Source organism: Zonotrichia albicollis, chromosome 6 (genome assembly GCF_047830755.1).
Source record: "Zonotrichia albicollis isolate bZonAlb1 chromosome 6, bZonAlb1.hap1, whole genome shotgun sequence".
In the NCBI taxonomy this organism is placed as follows: domain Eukaryota; kingdom Metazoa; phylum Chordata; class Aves; order Passeriformes; family Passerellidae; genus Zonotrichia; species Zonotrichia albicollis.
In genome coordinates this window covers 12,729,501-12,742,848 of record NC_133824.1, presented here as the reverse complement: position 1 = coordinate 12,742,848, position 13,348 = coordinate 12,729,501, and the positions used below count along the sequence as shown (strand labels likewise).

Genomic DNA, 13,348 nt, shown 5'->3' with positions numbered 1-13,348 from the left:
GTCTTAGCTGCCTTGGTAAGCATGTTTTATGATAAACTTTATCTCATTATGGGAGGGAAGGGGGAAATTTTGGTCAAAGTCCAACTCTAGAGCTTATGTTGAGGCTGAACTTTTCTGCTCTCCAAGTCTGCCATATCAAATTAGGGAGAATAAAACCGGCTGCTTGCCCGATTATTTATAACATCACAGGAAACTTGGAATGACTTATTAAGGATGGAAATAGTTCTCTTTCCTCAGAAACGGATCTTGCTTTGCCAAGATACACAGTGACTGACTGTGTGTAAGAGTGGTACACAAATACCTTCCACGTTGAAGGTTATTAAAATATACCTGGCCTCGTTTATCAGCACTTACATGATATGCGTTTATCCACACAAAATGCTTTAAAAAAGACTCCAGGGAGCCCTGCTCAATGTCTTTAGGGGCAGAAACTGATCTAGCAGTAAAAGAATCCAACAAACTCAACACACAAATCAGTAAGGTTTTTGTATCTTTACCATGGACCTTGACAAATATTTTTGTACAAGTTAATACCTACTGGCTGCATTGGTTGTTCATTAAAAATAAAGTTGTTAAGTCTATCCCTTGAATATTACAAGAATAGATCTTGGAAATACAGGGCAGCCTTAGGAGCAGGAAAGTTTAGTCTGAGGGTCATAAAATGAAATTTTGTGTTGGATTTAACTTCTAACTCACTCAGTGATGATATGAGTAGTTGTCCCACCTCACTGTTCCAGCACTCTTAACACAGGGCAACCAAACTGAGATATGGGTTCCACTCTTTATCAAGAGTTTTGATTATTAAAATGTGAATATCTTATTTCTGTAGAGGACTTAAAATGGGAAAATAGCACATAGTGTTCTGAAAGGGAACTGTGTAGGATGAGTGGTGTAGTCTAGAACTCATATCTTCATAGCCCAGTAATTCTGGCTTGAATTATTGATAGATATTTCACTTTAAATTATTGATAGATAATTCACAGGGAAAATCTGAGAGAGAAAGTTGGGAGAATCTAAATTTCATGGATGAAATTAAATTAATCCAACCCATTCAAAAAATGTCACAATACTGCAACTGCCTGCATTTCATAAACAGTATCCCAAAAGCACAGATTTGGGCATCTGCATGACTGTGACAGTAGTCCAAGCTAGACTACAATAAAAATTGAAATAGGAGTGCAAGCTGTAGGGTTATAAGGAAGTGAGAGAAAGCAGACATTGAGCTAGATACCAGAAAAATGGTATTAATTAAAGATTTCTTTTTTTTTTTTGTTATATGTAACTGTTACTTTCTGAACTATCTGTACAAATAAATGACTGTTTGTCTTATCAGTTCATCCTATACTTCATTTGCTGGTAGCTTTGCAAAGCAGAAATCTTTCTCAAAGATGTCACTCTCATGGTCATCTTTGTGAATGAAATGAACAAAACAGACTATTTGTGCTTTTACTTTTCAGTTCCCAATGAAGCTGATAGAGGAAGAGAGCTCTCACAGAGTTTAGAATAGAAGAGGCCTGTTCCTTTATTTTCCATTTCAACTGCTAAATAGAACTCTTTCTAGGACTACTAATATCCTTTAATTTCTGACCAGGACTACTTTGAAAAGACTGTGGAAAAGCAGTTTCTACATTTTTCAAATAATTTGGTGACCATTTTGACAACACCAGGATCTAACTTCCTTTTTTTAGATACTCCAAAGAGAAAGGCACCATGCACACCCTGATCCATAAGGCAAGGTTCAATACACTTTATCTTGAATTTTCAAAAATATGGTCAAGGGTTCAAATCTTAAAAAAAGTACTGGAGGACTTCTCACTGACTCAGTGCCTCAAAGCTAGATGCAAGCCTGACGGGTGAAATTCACAGTGCAACATGGGATGTCTAAACTTTCCAGTACAATCCTCAAGCATAGTTCACATCAGCCAATACATTTGATGGTGGATGTCTAATCTACACATTTGAAAATGCCAGGGAGGGAAGCATCTAAAATTTTGTTTCTTCTGAATTTAGGTCCTTATCCATATTCCAAATTGGGTTCTGTGGAGCTAGGATTTGCAAATGCTTTGCCTATGGTTCTAGATGTAAGTCATATGAGGTGTCAGCAGACAGCTCTCTCCCGCTTCTCTTTCAGAAGATAGCCAGCGAGAGGATGGAGGAGGAGGAGGAGGAGGTGATATTACTAAAGGGGTTTTGCATAACAGTCTTGCTATGCAAGTACTTTCCGCCTTCTCCTGACCTATTTTTGAATGGAAGTGGCTGTGGGAGCTGTGCAATGTGCTGCCACTGCTGCTGTCACTGTGTGAGCTCGGAGCACACCTACGGAGCCGGGCCACTTGGCACATGGAGCACGACACACTGCTTTGCATCCCAGATGGACTGGGTGTGGAGGATGTGCACTTCATTCAGCTGAGAAGGTGACATATTCTGATGTGTGCAGAGACACACCAAGTTAGAAAACTTAGATGCCTGAGACATGTGAGTACATAGAGTTCTTTAGATCTCCCTTCTGGATATGTTTAAATTACTGTTTGAGTGTATGGTAGGCGCTTAACTCTGTTTTGGATTTTACCTTGCATTTTTTGGACTTTGTCTGTGCTCAAGAGTTTTGGTAATTTTTCTTTTTGAGCATCTAACTAGCATTGTGTAACAATGTGGTGCAGCAGAAAAGCAATAAAAAGTTTGATTTAGGAAAATGATTTTTTCTCTGTCTTCTGGAACATGATAAAAGTTTTAAATAAGCTTATATTTTACCCCAAACAGCAAGATATAAAGAAAATTTAAGGAAAAAAAACCTCATAATTTTTTAACTGAGCTCCAAAAGTTCTGCCTATTCAATTTTGAGATGTTTCTGTACAACTCACAGAGTTTCTTGTTTGCTTCTTTGTTTTGTTTGTGGCTCTTTTTTTTTTTTTTGTTCCTTGTTTTTCTTTCAGATGTTGCACATCGTTCTCTTACTGTTTGTCACTGTCTAAATGAATAAATGGTATAATTCTATTTTTCTATTTCACAAAAATATATTGACAAGAAGAAAGCCCTTAAGAGACAAAAGAGTGTATGGAAAAAGGATAGAAATATGTCTGTCTTTTCCCCATGGCTTAAGAATGGTCTTACAGGGGTTCTTATTAATATCTTTACAACTTTTTAAAATTCTGTAAGTACAAAGAGTAAATTCTTAAAGGCTAACTAGATGGGTACTGAGGTAGTAAAAAAGATGCAGATGAACTTGTAAACCTTCTTACCAGTAAAGGAAACAACTTATTCTCTCCACTGCCTCAGTCTAACTCTTTCTCAAAAAACTGAACTCCCTCATTCAGTACGTAAAATCTCAGACATTTTTTCTTTTTTCTTTTTCCCTTTTCTTATTTCATTTTTTCTTTACACACTTAAGACTAAGCTGAAGACATGCAATTTCATTAAGTGCAATTAGAATGCCTCGAGTGGTTTGTCACGCAGAACCCTCAAGTGTGCTGATCTCAAAGACCTCAATTCTCTCAGGACCCTGAGTTCATAGGCATGATGTCCAGCAGACAGAATTTAGCAGATGTTGAGACAAAAAGGACAAGAGTATGTGATTTCAAGCTCTTGAGTTATCCCTGTTAAATGAGTTCCCAGAAGCAGTAGTTGTGATTCTCTGCCTCCATCACAATGGTGTTTAATACTAACTATGCACATACATAAAGAAAGTAAAAGTCTGATCACTGTCAGATTTGTTCTCCTTGTTCCTTGGCTTAGACACCTAATGAAGACAAAAGTCATCTCTGACCCCATTTTTGGTGAGGTTCTTTTTCATGCCCTTGTTGATGTCTGGTCAAATTTGTAGCTTGTGGACAATAATCTATTAATCTACAGAGGTGGTGGTGTAGATAGATTCCTTTTGATGAAACAAGAACTTGTTTAAACTACCTCAATCTTGAAGTGAAGCCAGTCCCAAATTTTCCTGGAGTTTTAAAGACAGCTTTTAAGTGTTAAAAAATTATATATAGAGAGAAATTTATATGCATGTGAATAAATACATATTCATACCCACTTTTATTTTTGCATTTTTGAGTTCCAACTGGCCTTTTTCTTGGTATATCTTATACAAACATTAGAAGGCAGTTTCAAAAAGTTTTCAGAAAAGCCAGCTGTCACTGCATTTCCTGAGCATCTCCACTGTGGTCTTCTGGGTCTCTGGAATACTGATAGGGTCACAGGGGGACATTCCATACAGGGCACTGCACTTCCGGTACAGACTATCAGTAAACTTTATACTGAGTCTTGTTTGGAGATATTTTTAGATATCCATAAGATTAGAAGATGGGAGTGAACCGTATTTTGTTTTCTCTTGTACTACATATATCCATTTTTGTAGCTTGAAGATAGGAAACTGTAGCTAAGCTGAGGAAAACTGAAGGAAGCAGTCTAAATTTTGATGTCAAGGAATAGAGTAACTTCTAGGAGGATTTTAGCTTTGGTCTTCTTCTCATATTTCTAAAAAAAATTAGTATGCATATGATTTTTTTGTCTACAAATATTCATTGCCAAGAAAAACATACCTTTAAATACTATAGTTAATCACTCCCACCCTATTTCTTTTCAGATTTTCCCACCTTCTGTTGCAATCATCACTCTTAGGTTACGTCTAGAGAGAGAAAAAGATAAACAAGAGGAGCTGGAGATCTGTTGATGTTGTATGATGACACATTCACACTTGTATAAGTGTCACAGAACCTCTTTCTTATTGTGACATTTATCTTAATAAAGGCAGTGGTTTTGTTGGAAACTGTGTTCATGCTTACACCAGGGCTAAATTTGTTTCTAATTAACCTGCACAATTGCCACAGCAGAGCATGCTGTGTATACCAGCACTACATAGATAGGGAGTTTGTGCGAAGAAACATGCTCTGGATTTAGAATGTGAAAACCAGCTGAGGAGTTCACCACGAGGCAGGGGTGTGAAAACTTTACTTAGAAGTTGTTTTTTTTCCCCACTGTGTCCTCCCTGCAGTTGATATAGTAATAGAGTTGTAATGGTTTGCTTACAGGCAGTCAATTAGGCACCTACAGTTACTCCACAGGGTGTAGATTTTACATGAGTGGCTTATTCATAAATCAAAAGAATTACTGCACATTTTGATCTAATGTTCTCCATTTCTAAACATCTATACATTATTTATTCCAAATCTTGTCACACTCTTATGCAAGGCCTGTGTTTCCTTTTCTGTCCTCTTTTCTATCAAGGTATATTAACATAGACAGATTTGTGATGTCCCCCTCTAACACACAACATTAGTTGTACTAGAATTCACAGGTAAAGGGTCAGTTTGAATTGAGCAATTTATAGGAAGACTATGAATCTGAAAGAATTAGTAATGTTGAAGTTGTATCATGAATCCTGAAGCTGATATTGCACTGTGTGGTTTTAAGGGAGCACTGCTGGAGATGTTTTTAAAAAGAGGTCAGTCTAACCTTCTGACTGTTCTTGAAAACTGAAAGTCAAATATTATGTTGCTGCTTTTCCATATGAACAGGGAGAGAAATGTACAGTGCATATGTACAAATTATTTAAAACAAGGAATATGGTTACTATCGTTACTTTCTCTAAGCATTGGAATACAATTCATATTGTTACAAATAGATTTATACATGGCCCATTCTGGAAACAATTGAATCTCTTTTCTGCTCTTTGTAAATGTATACACATACATGTACATATATACAAAGACACAGCAACATAGAGATAAAGAATAGATAATATTTTATAATATGTTTATTATTAAAATATAAAAAAACATAGGCAATCATAGATAAAATCAGGATTGTCCCATACATCATATCTTAACTCAGTTTCTCCTGTCCCCCACTTCCAATTTATACATTCCAGGCATTGTAATCTCTTATCAACACTTTTCCCTCTTATCCCCACCCCCATGTCCTTCCTCTTTCTCTTGTCCTTCTCCCACTGTGGTCTTTAGAGTGGAATGTGGGTGGGATTGAGTTTAGGCAGCCGGCAGGCAGCCGGCAGGAAAAGGCTGTATATACAAATGTGTCCCAGGTGTCCTAACATGTCCTTGCCACACAAATGGTCACACTTGCTGTTGACAGGATGACAAACATCAGCCCAGAATCAGTGCCTGCAATAAGACAATGATGTCACTGGCTCTTCAGACTATTGTGGAAGAGGGAGCTATGATGTGAATTCAAACAGCTATATTTTATTTCATAGGAAGATAAGTTCATGTGAGAGATATATTAAATAGTGAAAAGGAGACAAAAAGAGAAAATATCTTCTTTTTACTATTGATTAATTTATAAATAATGTCATTCATATCTATAACTCAAAGTAAATAAACATGTATAAATACAATACATCTGTTCATAGTTCTCTGAGGGGTCTTTTTAAAGAGTAATAACTATCTCCAGCTTATAAAAGATTTAAGGTCTGGCCAAAAAACTTTGGATGTTGACATATGGATGTTGGCACATCTATTGTTATTACACCTACATTTGCCAGGTTCCATAAAACACTGCCATTCTCTACACACTGGCCATGCATTCAATTCTCTCTTGAGGGAGAGGTAGGGTTTTATAGCATCTATAACACAGCAAGGAATATGGATGAGAACTTTGACAGACAGATATAGAAAAATATATATGTTTATACACATACAGAAAAAAAAATTTTTGGTCATTTATTCATTAAAAAAATGACTTCACAAGGGAGTAATATAGAAAATATGCTTTCAAAACTAGTTGTCATTTTGGAGTTCATAATTTAACACATTTGTTTGTTTCAGAATGGAGTGTATTTACAGAAATATAGCTCTTATTTAACTTGAATATTGCCCTATACAGTGATTTTGTTTTTTAAATACCCGCTCATTAACTGATTTCCTATGAATGCTGCAACAAGGGAGTTCAGAAAAAAAGACATGATGGAGAGAAAGATAATAGTCCCACACTCCAGTCCAGAAAAAATATATTGGATGTAGGAGTTAACATGTGCTACACATTATCAATGTTGCTTTTTTCTAAGTTCAAAGCAGGAGCTGCATTTCATAGCTACTATATAGGATACAGAGCACAAACCTCTAATGCACATCTATGAAATGGTGGCTTGGACAGAATCCCCATGCCATGGCTGTCTGGAATAGTAGGATTGAGCTTCCACAGATTTATTTGTCAAAAAATATTCTGATTTCCTTTCAAGTATACTTTAAGGCTTTGCTTTCTAGGGCAGATCAGCATACTTTTGACCCCTGTAGGGCACTGCCAGTCACAGGGACACTGGATTCAGGCCTGCATAAAGGCAGAAATTCTGCAGCACTTTAAGCCTTTTCCAGGGAAAATCTTGCTGTGTGTACTGGTATCTTAGGAGTGGCATTTAAATAAATGCAGACACAGCTAGAACCTAGCAGAGTAAATAGGACTGGCAGGAAGAGGGAAATGTATGGAAAAATGCTCTGCTAGTCTATAGACCAGCAGCATGTAGGGAGACTGAGAACAGCTCTAAATGCAGTTACTTACAGCTCAGCATCTCAGCTGTCAGAGCTATGGGTTTAGAGCTGCTGTGTGAGGAATTACATCTTGAAGGTCAGAGGTGAAGATGTTGATTGCAGTATATTGGGAGTATCTTTGTCCCAAAAGTAAAAATTATGGGAAAAAACCCCACAGTCGTTTTTTTCTTTTCTTCCTAACAGTGTATACTCTCTAAATTCCTAACATATATAGCTTTAATATGTAACAATTTCATTTTACAACATATTTATGAATCTGTTCTTGAAGATTACTCCGCATCTCAACAGCCTTCTTAGCAACCCAGTCCAGTTTGCAGAATCCACAAGAATAAATGCAGTTTCATTAGAGAGCTGAAGTCCTTCTGGTGTGCTTGAAATTAACTGCCAGAACTATTTCAGTGTATGAAACTGAGGTTATAATCAGCTTTCTTTCCCTGTTTTGAGAAATGTTAACATTTTCTACAGGATATTTTTTATCCAGTTCAAAGAGAATCTCTGGAACCAAATATCCAAAATTCACAAGTTTTCAGCTAAAAAAAAAAAGCAATGCCAGCTCAAATTTTTTGATTTAAATAAGAGAACAGGGTTTACCAAAGTGTTTTGATTTTAAGATTTTAACTGAAAATGGAAGATGCATTTGGAAAGCACCACCTAGACCACCTGTCTTCCAGAGACATTCTACATTATCATCCACTGAAGAAATGATAAGGTACCATACTCCTGAAAAACTCTGGTGCAAAGTTTTTACACACTCGTAGGATTTTCTATTTATGCATAAGAGCTGCACAGCTGTGAAATTTAAGTTGAAACACCAAATTACGCTGACTTTCCATAAACTATTTTCTAGTCTGTTGTGTTCTGATAGAGGGAATCAAACCAGATATCCTTTCTGGACAAAAGCCCAACCAGAACCAGATTGGCTGACAATAATTCACAGGTTTCCAGTGAACACTGTCTCCTACACACCAGTTTTGCTAACAGCTTGGCATGCATTCAGTAGTGGCATCCTTTGAAGGGGCAGAGACTCATAGGAAAATTTTTGTGCTAGATTCTGTTTCCTGAAACTGCTTTGCTTAAGGGATCAGTGCACAGGCTTCCTGGAGTTTCCTTTAATTGTTTGTGGAGATCTGTGTCACAGATACTGAACAAAACCTCTGTGAAACAGATAACTTTAGTGGGCTTTGATTTATTTTGACATTTTATTTTATAATTTATATGTGCAACCAACCAATTATATTTAACTCTGTTGTGACTAGTCTGTGTGTAGTGACTTCCTAGACCAAATGTGACAGGCTGTCACTGCAGACAGCTACCAATCAGTTTTTTGGCAGATCCGTCAGTAGCACTTGTACTTTTGATACTGTGATTGTAGACATCATATCTGTGCTGCAGTCATGAGTGAGTTCTGTTTTGTACATAGTTTAGAGAAAAATTTATTGAGTTGTCAATGTTGTAATGTAAATGTACCATATTAATGTCAGCTCTGTAAGGTGGGACTGATGTTTAGAAAGAGCTATAATTTTTGGGAAAGACTAATTTGCATAGTCAATATGCCATCAGAACAAGATGTTACTACTGCATCTTTCTTCAATGTGTTTAGAAAGCAGTTTGCAACAATCATACTAAGCAATAAGGGAAATCTTTCCTCTTGTTTGCTTAATCCCACTCTTTTTGCAATGGTCCTTTGGGTCTTGTGCACAGGGACCAAAACCCATGCTAAATAGCAGTGTAGAAGTGAAATAAAGGAGGAGGATTCAGATTTAGCCAGATGTAGGGAGGGAAGCAATACAAAGATTTATGTAACTGATACCCACATATCTCCTCAGCTGACCATTTCATAATTCTTCTGCCAAGTCTTTAAGCGGCTGACATAAAGCTGGATATTTTATTTATTTGTCTAAATGTTTGATATTATGTTTCAAACTGCAGCTTTGCAATCTTTTTGCAACTTTTTTCAGTTGCCTTCTCTCAGTGAAATATTGGTGGAATAAGTATGTCATCAACATTTAAAATTGCTTAAAAAAGAAAAGATAAAAGAAAAACAGCACAAAAAGAGGTAAAGGTTTCACCTCTTCAAAGACCAGATGATTTCTGACTCATACCATCATGTCCCACTGATAGTACTTCAATTGTTTGGAGAGGGTTTGGCCAGCCTTCTAAACAATGATAACCTACCTTTACTAGCATCGAGCGGGCCAGATGTGAACTGAAGTACCCACTAGAGATTACTGCCCTAATCTCTTTTCCCCTTGGATGATCTGCTATTAAAGCACTTAAGAATGGTTCTTGTCACCATAACTCACTGGCTTACTCTCGAGGACCTGTCATCATCCCAGAGTTTCCAGCCAACTTTCCTCTTGAAAGAGAAAAATAGACGGAAATACCTGATTGAAGTTTAAATTCAGTCTGAAAGAAGTGACATAAATGCCATTTTTGTTTAGTTTTAAGAATTGTCTACTTAAAGAAAAGAATATATCTCATAATTTTAGGCTCTTGTGAATGTGAACAAAATTATGTTCAGAAAAAATATGATTAATATGGTCCTGTGTCTACTACATATGAAGAAAAAGTTACCATTTACTCTAATGTCACAGGATTAGGTTTTATTTCTCACTGACCACCACTGATTTAAAGATAAATTCTGCCAACTTGACTAACAAGGAATTCATCCCCATGAAAAGTCAAACAAGTTATATATAAACTGCTAAGATTAAGCAGGTAGGTAGCAATAAACTCAATATTGTTGTTCATTACAAGATCTAAATAAGTTCTCCATGTTCCTATCACAGGACAGTGTCTACTTGGGTAATTATTCCTATGCAGCATAATAGACCGTGCTGCAAAGATCCCTGAGGTGATGCCATCCTGATCATTTATACATGATAAGAAGCACATTTCTGCTAGTAATTTATATCTGTCTCTAAGCAAGTGTTTTTTAAACAGTCTTTCAACAAGAATACACTCTCTCTGATTCTTTTATATATATAGAGAGAGATGCAAATATTATTAAATCTGTGAGTTTAGGTTCATTCTCCAGCATATTATATGGCTGATATATTAAAACCACCTGTGCCTGATTAAAGAGTGTGAGAAATGGTGACTATCATCGTGGCAGAAACAATAATAAAGGACTACAGATAAAGAAATTATATATATATATACACTTATTCAGATGAGAAATGGGCAGAGAAATCCAGACAGTAGATATAAAAATTAAAATATTAAAACAGAAAGCATCTATTCAAAAGTGATTACATAAATTGCTTGCAGACAAACTGTTACACTCACAATTGAATATCAAAATGTTTAAGTAGGAAATATATTTGTGGTACACTATTAGCTAACTTAGAAACAGAAAAAGAAGATAAAATTAAATATTTAGTAAAAGTGGCTTACTACCATGTCATGATTTTGCTAATGCTTTTGCAAGCATATTTCCAGTTCTACTTTGTGATAGGGAGAAATCTTGCTCTGACAGGCTCTGCTATAAAATGATCAGGACTTTCCTTCATTATTATTGATGGTATTGAGTACTTTAAATTTTACCTATTAATGGAGACTTACTATAGGTTTTTATTTCTAGTTTCATGGTGTCATTACAGTGTAATGGCTTAAGGGGAAGAAAGTTAACATTGGAAGAAAAAAGGTTTGTTTCACGCACAGAATGATTAGGTTGGAAGAGACCTTAAAGATTATTGAGTCCAACCCATGTGCCAACACCTCAACTAAACCATGGCACTGAGTGCCACACCCAATCTTTTCTTAAACATATCCAGGGATGGTGACTCCACCACTTCCCCAGGCAACCCATTCCAGAATATTTGGTTGTGGGTTTCTCTGGCAGATAAAAAAAGTAAAGGTTGAAAAAAATGAACAAACTGTAATGATCTTGCTGAAAGAATATTTAATCAGAAATACTGTTTATTTTCTCTCCCCTTAGACCTTTATTCTATTTGTTTTAGGTTCCACAAGTAGCCAAATTGCCAAGAATGTAGACGACCAGCCTTTCTAAACAGTTCTCACCTTTCCAGACAGTTTTGAAAATTGGTAAGAGTCCTAAAATGGTTATCTTCGGTGCATCAGTTCAGTGACAGTGTTTTGATGCATCATCTTTGATATTTCATGACAAGTTTATATGTATGTATGTATATATGTGTGTGTGTGTGTGTATCATAAAACTTGTCTTCTCTACCACAGATCCAGATATGAAAGTCTTTTGAGCAAGAACTGAAGAATGTAGGAGTTTCCAGTAGCAACAGGAGCAATTCCCTCTGTGCTGAAAACTTGTCCTTTCAGTAGAACTGAATGTATCGTCTTCATACTCATTATCAAGAACATCCAAAAAAGCCCAAATTTACGTCACTAGAAAATAGTGTGAAGCTGAATTTAAGTAGAACCAGTCTTTTTGAGAATAAAAGAAAACAAGATGTTAAAAGCTAATTTTTAATTAGTGACATACAGCTAAACAGTCTATTTATACTTGTTCCATGATATTTGACGTTGGCTTCCTTGGACACAGGACATCTGGGTTAATATGTTGCCATAAGGATTGCTAAAAGAATCCTAATCTTTAGGTCTAATTTGTCAGCTATGTTATTTGAGACTTAGACATTGCTTATATTATTCATCACAGGTATTTAAAATAATTGAAGCATTTCCAAGGAAGCCTTGAGAACCAAATGCCAAATCTTGAGGACAGGGGAGAGTTTGAAAATTTCAGGGATGCAGCATAAAGCTAATGAGCAAGGGATTAACCATTTTAGAGTGCAGTACACCAGAGAGGGCAAGAAGTACAGGAGCAAACAAAAGTCATTACATGTTAAGTATTGAACTACTGGAAGTTGTCATATGATTTCTGAGAGAGATGCATCTGTCACATAGTTAAATCTGTGTGCTATTGTACCTTACTTATGCAAATCTAAGTGGAAATAAATAGAATTCCAAATTCTTTGTAAGACTCATTTCACAGAGTTCTTTTTTTCCTAAGCTAAAAAAAGTCATATATTCCATTTATCTCCTGTCATTACTGATTACTTCAGCACTCTGGATAACATTTAAAAGCAGGCAGTTTATAAGATAGAAGTGGCATTACCTCTTATATGGGTATGAAAAAACCTCCACCAAAAATTAATTTAAAAAAAAAGGTAAATGGGTAAACAATGCAAATAAAATTATTTTACCCCAAGAAAATTCAACCAAGTAGAGAGAACTAATTGCTTAGAAATAATTCATACTTATATTGCTGTATGCCAGGTATTCCCTACGATCCTGAATCACACTTTCTATTAATTTTTTTGTGTTAGTCCAGCCTTGAAAAAAACCTATTTCAATTTTCCATGCTATATTCAAGTTTCATATTGAAAACAAATGTGAACCCTCTTTAGAATAACAACCTTATGTTGCTTTTTCCATAAGCATTTTTTTCCCTTTCCCCTTTTAAGTCTGTAATTCTTTCTGTCTGATTTTATTAAGTGTGTGAAAAGGTAGGCAGGCTGCCCAGGTCTTGGAAATTAAAGTTCCCTAAGTAACTCAGGTGCCTGCATGAAATCCGGAAACGTGACAGCTAAGAAAGAAACAACATGACAAAATGATCCACGTACAGAGAAAAATTGAGGACATCTCCATCTACTGTTATCTCTGTACACTGGATTCTGAAGCTTGTTTATCATGATGGTAAAATGAGAGAAATTAATCTTAAAAGCTGAGCATTCTATTTTGCATACTGCAGAGAAAGGAAAAGTCTCACAATCCCTTTTATGGTAGTCAGCCGAACTCAGATCCTCAGCCTTTTGAGTTCAGTGTAAACTGTTGAAAGGCAAGTGATTTTATTTATTTTACTGTATTTATTTTAC

The 13,348-nt window shown here is 36.0% G+C and overlaps 1 long non-coding RNA gene across 1 annotated transcript; it reads left to right on the top strand.

Annotated features, from left to right (window-relative positions):
* Positions 1 to 2,252: 2,252 nt before the first annotated feature.
* On the top strand, positions 2,253 to 12,466 carry LOC113458779 (uncharacterized). Its single transcript, XR_003379350.2, has 3 exons — positions 2,253 to 2,475; positions 11,459 to 11,543; positions 11,694 to 12,466. It is a non-coding gene; the product is annotated as an uncharacterized LOC113458779 (long non-coding RNA).
* The last annotated feature ends 882 nt before the right edge of the window (positions 12,467 to 13,348 follow it).